The sequence below is a fragment of the Sorex araneus genome, chromosome 4 (assembly GCF_027595985.1).
Source record: "Sorex araneus isolate mSorAra2 chromosome 4, mSorAra2.pri, whole genome shotgun sequence".
Classification (NCBI taxonomy): domain Eukaryota; kingdom Metazoa; phylum Chordata; class Mammalia; order Eulipotyphla; family Soricidae; genus Sorex; species Sorex araneus.
Genome location: NC_073305.1, coordinates 54,925,660 through 54,941,924, shown reverse-complemented (window position 1 = coordinate 54,941,924; position 16,265 = coordinate 54,925,660). Strand labels below are relative to the sequence as shown.

Here is a 16,265-nt window from a genome sequence, read left to right as displayed (position 1 = left end):
AAGATTTTTTAAATGAAACTAAATTTACTTTTATTTGTTTCTGTGTGAAGTAAATTCTTATTTTGCATGTGAGAATTTTCTAGTTTATATCGTTATAAGGGCTTCATGACATTTAGAAATAAGAGTAAAAATACTTAAATTTGATTGCTCCACAGTGATATAATCTTTATTGACCAAAAAGGGAACTAAAAATCATATGATGAAAACATTGAATTGCATAAATATATTGAAGCTTCTTATGAAAATAAGAATGAATAATAGTTCAGTGATAGTTATCTGCCTAAAAATAGAATGGTGGGATGCAAATATGAAAATCAGTATTATTGTGTATTAGTTGAGTAGAATGACTAAAGTGATATTAAATGACTCGTTATAGACATGAAGTTAAAATTCACAGAAAAACCATATGAACCAAATTCATACATGTAGTATAGTCCAGTCATAGTATTATGCTAGATCACTGTATAAGTTAACATTTTTATATAACAACTGATTTCCAGATTTTTATATTTAGCCACACTGTATTATTTCTCCTGTTTCTGTGAATTTGGTTGAAGTTGGCTAATTTTAGTTGGTCTTAACTGAGTAGCTATGTTTGAAGTCTTATGGAGTAGTTAGCCTGCATGTGTGCCCCTCTTGTATGATGGCAGAAGAACTCTCCTTTCAGAGAAATTCCATAATACTTGGTTTGACTGGGTAGCACGTACACACATACATAGGCAGAACAAAGGAGGAGTGCATAGTGATTCTGAGAAATGAAAGTTATTCTTATACATAATGTAAGTCCAGCCCAGGCTGCCAGAATTCCTCTTTCAGGCCCATGGTTATGTAGCTTAGAATAAAAAATATTGCACGATTCTTCCTTTTTCAAAAGTTATGTCTTATCAAGACAGGAATATCAGTAAATTCAATGGGTATGTTAAGAGAGCTTCTTCACAGCTGAGGACTTCGGGAAAGGAAGAGGTGGACAAAAAGTGACATATAGACAGCGTGGGAGGGTTTTAGTCATTTGGTGGTGGTGAGATGCAGTATCTTTGTACATTAAAACCATAAAATTTAATACTAATATAACCATTTACCTAAAAAATCAATTAATTTTAAAGAGAGAGCTACTTCTGTGTTTAAGCAGTTTTTGAGAGTCACTACTAATTGGGGGCAATAAAAATTAAATTAAAAAACTTTCATTCTGTTTTATGCAGTATCTTATGTTTAATTATAGGTTTCTCTGCTCTTTTACAAGTTATGTTTCATACCTTTCCTAGAATGCTGTACAGTGGTGAAATTATGATTGAACAATTTTTACTGTCATTAGGCATTGATTTTTTTTAACTTTCATATCATGTCTGGAAAGCAGATAACCAATATTTTTGGATTTTTGCTTCAGTAAACCAAGATTTCATTCGTCTATATCTAGTCTTTCTGCCATTAATAATACTGTGTGCTTCTCGTATTCATTTAATTCTTATATAGGAAAACCAGTGTATTGCTTTGGTATATATCTGACTTGGTTTCGGAAGGTAAAGAATAGTGCTATAAATGTAATTCAGATATAAAAGTAGTCGCTAATGAAACACATATTCTAAAACATATCCAACTTTCTAAGTGTTAACCTTGTGCTGAGTCTATTAAATACAGTATACCTACAGATATTAATAAATTTCTGACAATAGCAAATATTAATTTTCTTATATTCAGAATATCTTTTGAACTATTATACCTGCTTGCCTTGTACCCACCCTTTTTCCCTGTTAAAATGGAGGGTGTGGGAGAGAAGGGATGAGCAGAGTGAGAGAAAGAGAAAGGAGAGAATGCATAAAGTTACCTACCTTCAGGTGACTAAGAATTGTTTCTGTAGTGTTTCATAATTCTTAAAACTTTCAAAAATTTCCTTTCTTTCTGTTATGCAATTTTAGTTTGACCAATACATATATTATTTCCTTCTTTTTTTTTTTATTTTTCATTTGTGAATCACTGTGAGGAGGTACAGTTACAGACTTACAAACTTTAGTGCTTGTGTTTCAGTCATACAATGCTCGAGTACCCATCCCTCCACCAGTGCCCATTCTCCACTTCGGATGATCCCAGTATCTCTCCCCCCCCCCACCCTCCCATCTCTGTGGCAGGGCATTCCCTTTTGTTCCCTCTCTCCTTTTGGGTGTTGTGGTTTGCAATAGATGTATTGAGTGACCATCGTATTTGATCTGTAGTCTACTTTCAGCATGCATCTCCCATCCCAAGCAGGTTATTATTTCCTTCTTGCCCTTCCTAACTTTTGGTAACTTGGAAAATACTTACAAATGAGTCTTTTGATTAATCATGTAACCACAGTAATGAACAGAGGATTTAAACTCAGAAATCCTAGATGTCTTGCTACTTTATCATTAACTAAAACCTTGAGCAAACAATTTAATCTTCTGGCAATTCAAGTTTTCCTTATGTAAAAGGAGAAAATGACTCTTTAATGTGAGGTTTGTTTGATTATTTTAAATGTTACTTACATTTTTTTTTTAACTTTCACAATGGTATCCTTTTCGGATAAACTTACCTGTTGGGTAAAATGGAAATGAAAAGAAAAATGGAACCTTTCTCAGTTGGCAAATCAAGAACATTTGACACCCATCACAATACCTGGAGGTTACAATGATCATTTCGTATTTGTAGTTGAGAGTAGTAATAATAGAATGTAAATTTAATAGTTTTTTTCTAACTTTTATTTTTGTTTTGGTGGGGGGATTACTCCTGGCTCTACACTCAGCGATCACTCCTAATGAGGCTTGGGGGACCACATGCAGTCCCAGGAATTTGCCATGTAAAAGGCAAGTTCCCTGCTCGCTGTACTGTTGTTCCAACACCAAATCAGATCAATGTCAGAGCAATGATAATTTTCAATGTGTATATGTCCAAATAGATGTTTTTAGAATTTATATGCGAATGAACTAAGGAGTATAGTAACTGAACTTAAAAACAAAGAAACACAGTAGCAGGACTCAGGAGCAGAAAAAAATTGAAAATTGAATTAGCAACCTCAAGGATATGGAAGTTGAAAAGAGAGGGAGAGAGAGAGAGAGACAGATACACACACACAGACACACACACACACAGACAACCTCATTACAAAAATGCTTCAGAAAAAATCAACAAGATGAGGTAAATGGAAGGTACTCTATACAAAAGTCTGACATCAAACTGCAAGAGAAGTTAAAAGAAATAAAATTTGGAAAATAAAAAGAAAGACAAACTGCAAAAACACCAAAAATCTTCATGTTATAGAAAAATGGTAATAAGTTTTTTTATGTCAGTGATTTCTCCAAGTGTTAATGATTGAATTACTGAGTGATTCTTTCTTATTTTTTTAGGTTGGTGGTGCATGAGACTGAATTTGGACTTCATAATAATTAATTATGAAAATTATGAAATCCAATGAAAAGGCCATAGAATTACTGTGTATCAGGAACAAAACTCACATTCTATTATAACACATTTTATTTTTTAAAAAAATTTATAAGTTAATTCACAATATTTGATTACATTTAATATTCAAAAACCCATCCCACCACCATTACACTTTCCCACCACCAAATTTGGGATGTTTCCATCCCAAGCCCCAATCCCTGTCCCAAAACACAACCAAAATAATATATTTCATATTGTCTGTTATGAAGAACTGCTGAACATGCTTACAAAAAAGTGTTGATATAGGAAACAGAGTGAAGATTGTTCTATTTTTGCAGGAGCCATTAAGACATTCTATAGGATATCACTAACGTTGTTAAAGTTTGGGTGATATTAGTTATGGTATATATATCTGAAAATATGTATATATGCATATATACATATGCATATATATATATATATATATACATTTCCCTCTATGATTTGTTGCCTACTATCTGAATTTCATCAAATGTGGTGTGGTAATTATGGAGAATGGGTAGGGAGTGTCTTATGATGAGCGGCCAAGAGGTCCAGGAATATGTTTACTCATATGTGAGGCTCGGCCTGAGTGTGTAGGAAGCAGCCTTGAGCGTGGCAGCAGTTGGGTTGTGGAGTTTTTTGGCTGCCAGAGATGGGTTCCTTGGGGTGGGGAGGGCTCTCACCTATCCCCCTCTGGGGCACCCCATGTGAAACAGCTTGGCGCAGAGTTCAGTGGCATGTTTATGGGCGCCTCATGTTATGCTCCCTTCCAGGAGTGTAAAAAGCATCTGCCAGGGGGTAGCTGGGGGAGAGCCCTGGAAGCTCCTGGGTTTTTGGGGGGTCAGTCCCGGGCCGCTCGCCCAGCCAGGGCCACCCAGGCCATAGGGCAGACGAAAGAGGAAACGAGGGCCAAGCCGGTTGATTGATCAGTTGCCGTTTATTCCATTCTCTCCACGCGCCTGTTCCAGTCTCTCTGAGCTCCACATTTCTCCTCTCTCCTCTCTCTCCCCCAGCACTCTTCCTCCATAGCTCCTAATTTCTCCTTAGCTCTCCCGATTCTTCTCTTCTTTCTTCACTGTCTATCTCCACTCCTACTTGTCTCTCTCCACCTAGCCCTCTGGACTACACACAATCTGGTAGCAAAATCAACATAAAAAAGCCCTTCTGGGGCTGGAGCATAGCACAGCGGGTAGGGAGTTTGCCTTGCACAAGGCCAACCTGGTTTCCATTCCCAGCATCCCATATGGTTCCCTGAGCACTGCCAGGGGTAATTCCTGAGTGCAGAGCCAGGAGTGACCCCTGTGCATCGCTGGGTGTGACCCAAAAAGAAAAAAAAAAAGAAAAGAAAGCCCTTCCTGAGGGCCCACCAGGTTCAAAGGAAACACTACCTAGAGGTATTCCTATATTCCAAAGCCCTTCCTCACTGCCTGCAGGCAGAATACCTCTTAAGGTGTTTTTCTCTTTTCCTCGGTCCAAAAACTCCATCAACATCTTAATACTAGTGAGTTTTGTATGGACACAGTAAGAAGTACATTGAGGCTTGTAGGGCAGCTCTCCAGGCAATGTCTTGCCACAGACTCAGACTACAGTGCACAGGCCAGATTAATCATTCCTAACCCTAGCAGGGTCCGAATCTAGTTATTACTTTTTGGATCTTGACAGCATTTGTCCATGACAAAGCTCTTAACTTATAATTAAGCATTAGGCACTGTGGCCAGGCCTATCTCAATGCCTGGGTAGCACATAACTCACCACTTGCCCTGGATTTATCCCATCCCTTGTCGGGACCCTGCCTTTGAGGGTGCTAGAGAATAAGGGCAGCTGAGGCTTAAATGAGAGAACAGATGCCCGGGAGGAAAATATCATGTAGAGTCAAATGACTCCCAGGTTACAAAAGCATAGCATTTGATACTGTCCTCCTGTGCCCATACTAAGGAACATTGCTCTGAATAAACTATGCAAAGGACTCAAGAAAAAGAGAAAAACAATACTTACAGTCAACAGAACACACAAAAAAAGAAGTTACAAATAAACACAAAGGAAAGGGAGCACTGTGATGGGAGTAACCCAAATAAACCTAAACTACCTGAGGCTATGTTATCTTACACAAGAGACACAGCCATGGGATGTGGTGGTGGCCAATGATGAGATTATCTGGCACATGCAGGAGGTGGTTTATGGGCGTGACCCCTGGGTCACCAGAGACTGGGGGAAGTGGGCAGAGGATCTCTGCTCCTGGTCCCGTTGAGCCCAGAGTCCAAAGTCACAAAGTTCTGCATTACCTGGGTTCCATAGGACTTCACTCATGTGGGAAGCAGCCTTGAGCCTGGCGTCGGTTGGGTTCTGGAGTTTTTTGTCCACCAGAGCTCAGTCCCTTGGGGCGGGGAGGGCTCTCACCTATCCCCCTCCGGGGTGCCCTCTGTGAAACAGCCTGGCGTGGAGTCCAGTAGCATGGTTATGGGGACACATTTGAGTTTTATAATAAATCCAAATCCTTAGCAAAACAGATATAAAGATAGAAAAGTTCAAAAGAGATTACTCTGATATATGATTATTATAAACAAATACTTAGAGCCATGCAGTCTCCCAAAACTCAATCAGGAGGAAATATAAAGGTTATTTGTAAAGAAATAAAAAATTAATTATTTGCAATTAATAAAAAATCTTTGCAAAAACCCAGCTTCAGATGAGTTTATTAGTGAATTCTCACAAAACTTCAGAGAGGAACAATATATTTCCTTTTTTCTTAAGCTCTTTATGAAAGTGGAAGAAACAGAAATTCTCCCAAACAGTTTTCTTGAGAACAGATTACAATAGTACCATGATACCAAAGAAGGCTGAGACAGTCTTTGAAAAAATATATAGATAATTTTCCACAAGTAAGTTAGATGGAATGATCATCAATGAATCTTAGTGGTCTAAATTAACCAATACATCAAAAGGATCACATCATGATCAAGTGGTTTCTTTCCGGACTATAGCATGATTCAGTGTACCCATATCAATTAATGTAATGCATCACACCAACAGAAGGAAATATCAAAGCAAATACACTTCAACTGATGCAAAAAAGATTTTTGACCAGATTTAATGTCTCTGTGCAGTAAAACCCTCCATACAATGGGAATAGAAGGAACCTATCTCAATAGAGTAAGGGCCATACTTAACAGTCCACAAATAATACCCCAAAACTGACCTAAGGTCAAGCCCAATGCAAGGATATCACTTTTTACTACTTTTGTTCAACATAGTGTTGGAATCTTAGCAACAACAGTTAAGCAAGAACACAAAAAAAGGGATTCAAATACTTAAAAGATGTTAAAATACCACTATTTTCATATCATGTCAATATACATAGAAAACCCAAAAAATACCACAAGAAAACCCAGTAAAAGTAAAACAGTGTACTAAAAAAACCACAAGAATTAGTTGCTTTTCAGTATGTAAGCAACACAATAGAAGACAAAGAAAAAATTTCATTTATAATAATGTACAAAACTATGAAGTGTCAAAGAATCGGTTTAACAAAAGTTATTTATGTTGAAAATGTACTATGAGAGGATATAGACTAAGACTCACAAAAATGGGAAAATAATTTGTGTTCATTAACAAGCAGCAATGTAAAAGCTAGTAAGCCATATGAAGAAAGAGATGAGATAAAATTGGATTTCCCATCTTACACCACACACAAAGTCCAAAATGAATAAAAAGATTGTAATTTTAGTCCTGAATCCATAAAACACATTATAAAAAACTTGGGCAGAACTTACCATGATAAATTTTGTGGCAATGATAGGACACTGTAGTCAAAGAAAACAAAAGCAAAAATAAACAAATGGAATAGCATTAAAGGAAAAAGTTTCTGTATTGAAAAATATGTTGTATAGGACTGGAGAGACAGTAGAGAAAATAAGGTGCTTGCATCACGTGGTGGGACTATTGACTGAGTCAGCCTTTAGAAAACAGTATGGAAAGTTCTCAAAAGATTAAGACTAAAACTAACATATGATTCAGCAGTTTTGCTCCGTGACATCTAACCCAAAACCATTAATTGCTAATTCAAAAAGATGTATGCACACCTAAATCCACTGAAGCACCGTTTATAATAACCAAGATCTGGAAATAATCCCAACAATGGATGAATATATAAACCGTGATATGTGTTCACAACGGGTTACTACTCAGCTATGAGAGTAGTATTACTTTTTGCTATAACTTGGGTGAAACTAGAGGGCATCACATTAAATAAGTCAGATTTAAAGGAAAAATACCCACTTGTATGTGATATATAAAGAAATAAAGTGCACTCTTGCCAGGCCCGGCTGCCAATGTGGGGGTAGCGTGGGTAGAGGCACTCAGAAGGCAGTTGATGAATCCCCTTTCACGACTTCCATGGAATGGGACACCCAGGTGGTTAAAGTGTTGTCACTCCTTGGCCCCGTGGGGCTGAGGCCCAAGGAGCCGCCATCATGCCTGCGGCTGCTATAGTGGCTGTAGCCCAAACGGTGTGTGGTGTTCCAGTGCTCGGTGCCACTAGGTACTCACCAACTTGGTGCCTCTCCCCTGGAACCTGACTCCCACCCTGGGGGCTGTGATCTCCAGAGTCACAAACAATGTGGTTTTGGAAGTGCCTTTTCTAGTGGGCATTGATGGCTTGCTCAAAGGCAGCACTTATAACATTTTATTTTGTTGTTCCTCTGGCATTACCATTGGTTTTCATCTATATTCAACCCATGCTGTGCTGGCTTCCTGAAAAGGCCACTTCTGCCTTTCCAGCAACAAAATGGTGTGCTATCTCTTGTCAACAAAAGCCATAGTGCCTGCATCCAAGATGGAGAATCACAATCATCCCTCTTGAAGAGAAAGTGTTGGAGCTGAAAGGAAAGATAATATTAACACATTTCCACTTAAATTCACTGATGAAGATACCGAAGGACATGGCTCCTACTAAGTCCAAGACAGAAAACTGACCCAGGACCAAGACCCTGAGTACGGGGGTCAGAACATTGCTGTCAGCCCTTCTGTCTGGAACCACCATCTTCCAGTAAATTACAGACATGACCAACACAAAGGGAAAGAGGAGGGGCACTGGCTATATGTTCTTTAGACCTTTTAGAAAGCATAGAGTTGTTCCTTTGGCCACATGCACGCAGACCTAAAAGGAAGATGATATCATAGACATCAAGGGAATGGGTACTGTCCAAAAAGGAATGCCCCACAAATGTTGCCATGGCAAAACAATGTTACTTAGCATGCCGCTGGCATTGTCCTTACCAAACAAGTCAAGGGCAGGATTCTTGCCAAGACAATTACTGTCTGTACTGAGCATATTAAGCACTCTAATAGTAGAGACAGCCTCTTGAAATGGGTGAAGGAAAATAGAAAAAGAAGGCAGGCAGAGGCTGGAGCAATAGCACACAGGGTAGGGCATTTGCCTTGCATGCAGCCAACCCGGTTCGATTCCTAGCATCCCATATGGTCCCCTGAGCACTGCCAAGGGTAATTACTGAGTGCAGAGCCAGGAGTAACCCCTATGCATCGACAGGTGTGACCTAAGAAACACACAAAAAAAGAAGACAGCTAATGCCACCGGACCCCACTCCAGACTGTTTCACTCAGGACGCCCCAGAGTGGAGCAGGTGAGAGCCCTCCCAGCCCCAAGGGACCCAGCCCCAGCAGTCGAAAACTCCAGAACCTAACAGCCACCATGCTCAAGGCCACTACCCACATGCTTGGGCCGACCCTCACGCAGGAGTGAACGTATTCCTAGACTGCACATTAAGACACTCCCTACCCATTCTCCAAGAGTACCACACCACATTTGAAGGGGTTGAAATAGTAGGCAACCAATCATAGAGGGAAATATATATATATATGCATATATACATATTTTCAGATATATATATGTATATACGAAAGCTCACATCACTCAACCTTTAACAACATGTTAGTGATATCCTAAAGAATGTTTTAATGGTCTCTGCCAAAATAGAACAATCTTCACACTGCTTCTTCTTTGGATACTTTTTTGTAGCATTTTCAGTGGTTTTTCATAACAGACAGTACAAAATATATTATTTTGGTTATGCTTTGGGACAGGGCTTGGGGCTTGGATGGAAACATCCCAGATATGGTGGTGGGAAGGTGTAATGGTGGTGGGATGGATGTTTGAAAATTAAATGTAATCAAATATTGTGAATTACCTTATAAAATTAAAAAACAATTAAAGAAAAAAAAAGAAGGCAGCCAAAGAGAAAGGGACTTGGGTTCAACTGAAGCATCAGTCTGCTCCACCCAGAGAAGCATACTTTGTAAGAACTAGTGGAAAGGAGACTATGCTACTGGAACCCATTCCTTATGAATTCATGGCATGAGGGGTGTTTGTTTAAAAATAAGGAGATTCCTGCACTATTTTTTTTAAAAAGGGGTGAGAGGAGGAACACTGCTCTTAATGACTGTTGCTGCTGGATCCTTCTAGAAGATCCTCTTCAAAATAGTTAGGAAATATGGTTTATTATATATTCTCTAGCTTTTTGTCAGTTTCATCATACTCATTTCTGAAAATTTTGGTTGCAGATTTGGGGGATTGAGAGGAATGGCCCTTGAGTACTTTGACCTAAAGATCCATAATGAATCTAAAAGTGGAGTGGATTGAATACTGACCTACCTTTCCTGTGGGAGGCATTTGTTGTGTAAATATCAAGAACCTTTTAAATGTAAAATATAAGTACACAGATTCTGTAGGCAATGGTCAGTAAGTTAGTGGACTGGATAATATACAGTTTCTCATGTAATATGTAGGTAATACACAGTTTTTACATGTTAAAAAAAGAAAAGAAAAGAAATAAGGCAAGGAACAGATGGTGTCCCATGAAAACAATACTTGGCATCTTAATAATCAAACAGTAGTTACCAAGTGGGACCAGAAGGATTTGGGTGGACTAGATGGAACTTTAAGACGTTCATGGAGACCAATTAAATCAGCTTAATCAATAGCTGAATAAATAGCAGTATGCCTACATCGAAAAAAAAAGACATTCATGGAGTGAATTTTTGCTCTGCAGTGACGGTGATACAATAACTTTACACACACACACACACACACACACACACACACCCCTATAAGTCACTACTAAAAGAAATAAAAGAGAGCATGAGGAAGTAGAATTTTAAAAATCTTTATTATGGATTGGAATAGTCATTAACATTGTCAGAAACTGAGGAGAAGAAATGAAGAGAAACTTCCTCAAAGAAGAAATACAAATGGCCAGAAGGCACATGAAAAATGCTCTTCATCATTAATTATCAGGTAGATTCAAACAGAACAACAATGAGATGTCATCATATACCACAGAGCCTTGCACACATAAAAAAGAACAAGAACAACCAATGCTGGTACTGATGTGGGGAGAAAGGGACTCTCCTTCAATGTAGGAGGGAATGTGAATTGGTCCAAACTTTTTGTAAAACAATAATGGGTATTCCTCAAAAAAATAGAAAGTGAACTTGGCAGTTTGACAGACAGTACCACACAGCAATACCACTTCTGGGAATATACTTCGGGGTTGCAAAAATACACAGCAGAAATGAGATCTACACTGGTATGTTCTTTGCAGCACTATTCACACTAGCTAGAATCTGGAAATGACCTGAGTGACTGAGAACAGACGACTGGTTAAAGAAAGTATTGTACTTCTACAGAGTGGAATCTATGCAGGAAAAAATTATTTATAAATGAAATTTATAAACAAATAAAATTTGTTTATAAATGTACGGACATGGGGAGTATCATGCTGAGTGAAATGAGTCAACAGGAGAGGGACAGATATAGAATGATTGCACTCATTTGTGGGATATTAAAAAAATAGTATGAAGCCTTCCCATCTGCCCCTACACCACCCTCCAGCGCTGCTCCTTGTTTTCTCCCCTTCCCAGGTCTGTAATAGGTCCCAGGATGCCATTTCCCCCTCGCCCATGACCCAGGCATCTCCTCGGATCCTGAGCCGCCCAACCTCCCCGAGCGCCATCGCATACGCCTTTTTGCCACCGTCCAGCACTGCTCCCGGTTTTCTCCCTTTCTCACGTCTGTGCTCCCACACCTGGCACCCCACCCACATCAAGATAGGGGGCATGGCCTCTGCAGAAGTGAGCATGGCCTCTTCTGGGGCTGGTGGCCACTCATGTGGCCACAGTTATTTTCCCCTTTCCTGGCACTCTGAACTCACATCTTCATTTCTATCACCTAATTCTGTGGAGATTATCCTAGCCATCTCAAACACATTAGGACAGTAGTCCAGTAGTGTATTCTAATTGCACCATAATACTGGCATCATTAGAAGCTTTATGAGTCCAATATAAAAGAACAAACCCTCTGAAGCTTTACTAGAAACATCACTAAGCTGCTGAGGAGCACCTGAGAGGAAGAGAGGAATATGATAGTGAACTAGAAGGTTCCACCACCATACTACTACAAAAACATGAAGAAACAACAGATATCCCCACCACAAGGAGAAGATGATGGAAAGGGTCCAGGCACCTCAACAAGCATTACCCACAAATACATCTCTCCGATAAAGAATTCAGAGATGAAATATTGAAAATGTTCAATGAACTCAAAGAAATGGTTCAACAGACATCCAGTAAAATAAAAGACATAAAAGAAAGAATGGAACGGACAGCCAAGAAAATACAGGAAGAAATGAGAGCAGAAATAAAAAAGTTACAAAATGTAGTTTCATGAATAAAGGATGCTGTAAATGAAATTAAAAACTCAGTGAGTGCCCTCAATAGTATAATGGCTACAGCCAAAGACAGAATCAGTGAGCTTGAAGATGAGCTGCAAGAAGCTTACAGACAACAATAAGCAATGGGAAAAGACCTCAAAATAGCTCTTAGGCGAATCAGAGACTTAGGGGATGATTTCAAGGGGAGCAACATTAGAGTCATTGAAGTACCAGAAGGACAGGGAGACGTCCCCAATGAAAAAGCCACAGTTAAAAATATCATTGCTGGAAAGTTCCCAGAGCTGGAGAAGGCAGGTATCCAAATCCAAGGAGCCCAAAGAATGCCAAGTAAAAGAGACCCTAGTAAAAAGACTCCAAGACATATCATAGTCAGAATGATGGATGCCACGATAGACACAATACTGGAACCAGCAAAGAAGGAAATCACATACAAAGGAACATCCCTTAGATTTACAGGAGACCTATCAGAGGAAACCCTTCAAGCCCGAAGACAATGGGATATAGTGGAAAAACTCAATGAAATGAATGCCTCACCAAGAATACTTTATCTGGCTAAAGTCCACTCAAACTCGAAGGAACAATACACTGTTTCATGGATAAACAACAGCTCAGGAACTTCACAGACTCAAAACCAAACTTCAAAGAAGGACTAAAGGGGCTATTGTAAGACAAGAAAAACCCTATAAGCACAACAAACCTCTACAGAAAGATGGCACAAAACCCATGACAATAATCTCCCTCAATGTCAATTGTCTAAATGTACCAATTAAGAGACACACAGTAGCAAAATGGATTTGGAAACTAAACCCAGTATTCTGCTGCCTACAAGAAACACATTTGAACAGTCAGAGCAAACACAGACTCAATGTTAAAAGATGGAAAACAATCCTGTAAGCAAACAACTCCCTCAAAAAAGCCAGGGTGGCCATATTAGTATCCTACAACATAGATTTCAGGTTGAAAAAGATTAGAGAGACATCGAAGGCCATTTTTTTACTAATCAAGGGATATGTGCAACAGGAGAAATCACACTCCTAAATGGGTATGTACCTAATGAAGGACTAGCTAAATACTTAAAACAACTGCTAACAGACTTTAACAAGGACATTGCTAGCAACACAATAGTAGTTGGAGACTTCAACACTTCCCTATCATCTCTAGAAAGATCTGTAGCACTGTAGTACTGTTGTCCCGTTGTTCATCGATTTGCTCAAGAGGGCACCAGTAACGTCTCCATTGTGAGATTTGTTGTTACTGTTTTTGGCATATCAAATACGCCACAGGTAGCTTGCCAGGCACTGTCACTCGGGTGGGATACTCTCGGTAGCTTGCCAGGCTCTCTGAGAGGGACGGAGGAATTGAACCCAGGTTGGCATGTGCAAGGCCCTACCTGCTGTGCTATTGCTCCAGTCCTTTGATAGGTATTGAGGAAAAATAGATTCCAAACAGAATGGACAATTTTTCTCTAGGTTATGGATTACTCTGCTATCTTAGGGGCTGGTATCAGCTGAGAGGATTGGGAATGCCAGTAAGTAAGGGAATTAATGTCACTCTAGATAGATCAAAATTAAAACTCAGCAAGGAAACACTGGCTTTGAAGGAAAAGATAGAAGAAAGAGGACTAATAGATCTATACAAGGCTTTGCATCCCAAAAAGAAAGGATACACATTTTTTCCCAGTACACAGAACATTTTCCTGAATTGACCATGTGCTGGGTCACAAAACATACCTCAATAAAATCAGGAAGATAGAAATTGCATCAACTACTTTTTCAGACCACGATGCACTGAAGATAGAAGTCAACCACGCACAGACTGCTAGTGGGAGTGCTGAATGGCTCAGCCCTTTTGGAAAATAGTATAGACACTCTCAAAAAATTAGAAATTGAGCTCCCATTTGACCCAGCAATCCCACTTCTGGGAATATCTCCCAGAGATGCAAAAAAGTATAGTCGAAATGACATCTGCACTTATATGTCCATTGCAGCACTGTTTACAATAGATAGAATCTGGAAAAAAACGAGTGCCTAAGAACAGATGAGTAGTTAAAAAACTTTGGTACATCTACACAATGGAATACTATGCAGCTATTAGAAAAGATGAAGTCTTGTTATTTGCATATAGGTGAATTAACATGGGAAGGATCATGTGAAGTGAAATGAGTCAGAAAGAGAAGGCCAGACATAGAAAGATTGCACTCATTTGTGGAATATGAAGTAACAGAATGGGAGACTAACACCCAAGAACAGCAGAGATAAGTACCAGGAGGATTACTTCACAGCTTAGAAGCCGGCGTCACATTCTGGGGGAAAAGGCAGCTCAGATGGAGAAGGGACCACCAAGTAAAGGGTGTTAGGAGGTCTCACTCGGGATGGGAGAGGCAGGCTGAAAGTAGACTACAGACCGAACATGATGTCTGCTTAATACCTCTGTAGCAAACCACAACACCCAAAAGGAGAGAGAGAGCAAAGGGAATGCCCTGTCACAGAGGCAGGGTGGGGTGGGGAGGAACGGGGTGGGAATTGTGGGAGGGATGCTGGGACAATTGGTGGTGGATTAAAAAAGAGAAAGAAAGAAAAAAGAAATAAAAAATTTTTAAATAGAGTCTAAAAAAATAAAAGAAAATAAAAATTAAAAAAAGTAGTATGAGATTAATACTCAAGGATAGTGAAAACAAGGGCCAAGAGGTTGATCCATGATTGGAAGCCTATCTCGGGTGCTGGGAGAGAAGGAAGTTGGGATAGAAAAGGAACTACTATGAAAATGATAGTTGGAAAAGATCACTCTGGATAAGAACTGTGTGCTGAAAGTAGGTAAAAGACCAAACATAATAACCTCTCACTACCTGTATTGCAAACCTTAATAATGCCCAAAGCGGGGGTGGGGGGAGGGAGAGAGAGAAAGACAGAGACAGAGAGACAGGAGGAGAGGGGAGGGGAGGAGAGGGAAGTGAAGGGGAGAAGAGAAGAAGGAGAGGAGAGGGGAGAGAAGGAGAGGAAAGGATGCCATAGAGGAGAGCCTGCCATAGAGGCAGGCTGGAGCGGTGGGGAAGTGGTGGGGAAGTGCTGGTGGTAGGGATACTGGGGACATTGGTGGTGGGAAATGTACAATGGTGGCGGGATGGGTGATGGGACATTGTATGATTAAAAACCCAATCATGCACAGCTGTGTATCTCAAAGAGAATCAATTAAAAAAATCTTTTTAAAGACATTGTCAAATTGACAGTCTTGTCCAAAGCTTTGTACATATTATGCAATTCCTTGAAAAATGCCCACAACATTTTAAAAACATGTAGCACAAAAACTTTTTAAATACATATATAGTAATAACTCACTACCACCACCACCACCAAATAGCCAAAGAAATCCTATGAAAAAAGAAAATGGGAGGTTTTCTTGTCCCAACTTCAAATTGTACTATAAAGTTGTAGTAATCAAAACAATATGGTAGTGAGATATGGACAGATTCTTAAACCAATGAAATAAAATTGAGAATCCAGAGACAGATATACAGGTATATGAACAGCTAATCTTCAATAAAGGAGCAAATAGAATGAAGTGGTGCAAGAAAAGCCTCTTCAACATTATATTGGGATATCTGGTTTGTGAAATGCAAAAAAAAAAAAAAAAAAAAAAATGAATGCAGACCCTTTCTAAAACCACACAGAAGCCAAGTCAAAATAGTAAAGATCTTGATACCAGACCTGAATTCATAAGTTATATCAAGGAAAACATAGGTAGAACACTCAATGGCATTGTATCTAGAGGTATCTTCAGTGATTCAAAGCCTTGGTAAACTAACGAAAGCAAAGAAGCAAATAGGACTACATCAAACTAAGAAGCTGTGTGCACTGCATAATAAAGAAGAACCAGAATAAAAAGACAACTCACAAACTGGGAGAGAAAATATCTGCCCACCATTCATCTGATAAAGGGTTAATATTCATTAATTATAAGGCACTGATTAGAACTTTATAAATCAGGAGCCAGAATCATAGTATAGCAGGTAGGGCATTTGCCTTGCATGCAGCCAACCTGGGTTCGATCCCCAGCAACCCGTATGGTCCCCTGAACTCCATGAGGAATAATTCCTGAGTGCAAAGCAAG

The 16,265-nt window shown here is 39.3% G+C and overlaps 1 protein-coding gene and 1 pseudogene across 3 annotated transcripts in view; both read left to right on the top strand.

The window, feature by feature from the left end:
• Positions 1-16,265, top strand: part of CFAP20DC (CFAP20 domain containing) — a 312,336-nt gene that overhangs the window by 44,155 nt on the left and 251,916 nt on the right. The window lies entirely within an intron of this gene.
• On the top strand, positions 3,143-8,384 carry LOC129404200 (protein Mis18-beta-like; annotated as a pseudogene).